Below are 1,029 nucleotides of genomic sequence, written 5' to 3' on the forward strand. Positions count from 1 at the left end.
CTACATCCCCCCCCCCAATCTGCGTCATCATCTTGTTGACCTGAGGTTCACCTGAATGAGGTCAATTCTAATTGTTAGGGAGAAAGGCGGCAGGAGTTGGGTGGAACTGGATTGGATCCTTTCCACGTGTGTATGCTAGCTAGCTAGCGTGTATGTGTACACGTATAGGAAGCTAGCTATGCAGAGGCCATTTTGCTGGGGCTGGTGTACAGATAAAACCTGCATTCATGGAAAAGCTGTAGCTGTGTGTTGCTCCTCCGTACTGTGGTTTTAACATATGATTTGCATGAGGATAGCTACTGATACTGTGAGGCTACAGTGCAGAAAGGGATACAATGCATTTTCAAATGTATTGTAAATAATGACCAACAAAAAACGAAGTATTTGTGTTTGTAAATCACTGAGGAATTTTTGTTTCAAGTGATGAAATAATTCAAATAATTTTGAAGTACTTGACTATTCAATGTTAAAAGCAAGTAAAAGGGCATTTTCTTCTAACTAGTACCAACAAAAAAATAGCTTGTGATAATTGGAAAAGTTAGTCATTTCGTACAATTCTGGCATTTCAGAGACTTTGTTAGAGTAGTGGTAGATTTGTTTTAGGCTCTGTTTAAAGCAGAGCTTCACACTTGCTCTTTGTTAATAGGGGGGGGGGGGGGGTTCTGTTCTGAAATTTCCTGTGTTGTATGAATGGACTTTTAGATTTCAAAATGTTTAGGGTCCAGAGTTGTATGCCTTTGAACATGTGAGCCTTCAGTGTAGAGATTATGCCTTGAAAGGTTGTTCCTCTCAGAGCAACAGCCTTTCAGAGCACCCTCATCTTCACCTACATATATTACAAGAGGCAGATAGTATTTCACAGGTAATATTTCATTAGCCATGCAATTCTAGCATACAACTTGATACAGGCCTATAGTTAGTGGCTTGTATGTACATTTGTTTGTCCTCGTCCTGTCTTACTATCATACTGAAGCCCATGGTTGGATGATTGATGAGGAAAGAGACAGATGTATGCTTTGGTAACTAGCC

This window comes from Strongylocentrotus purpuratus, unplaced genomic scaffold, assembly GCF_000002235.5.
Source record: "Strongylocentrotus purpuratus isolate Spur 01 unplaced genomic scaffold, Spur_5.0 spur5_contig_818, whole genome shotgun sequence".
Taxonomy (NCBI): Eukaryota; Metazoa; Echinodermata; class Echinoidea; order Camarodonta; family Strongylocentrotidae; genus Strongylocentrotus; species Strongylocentrotus purpuratus.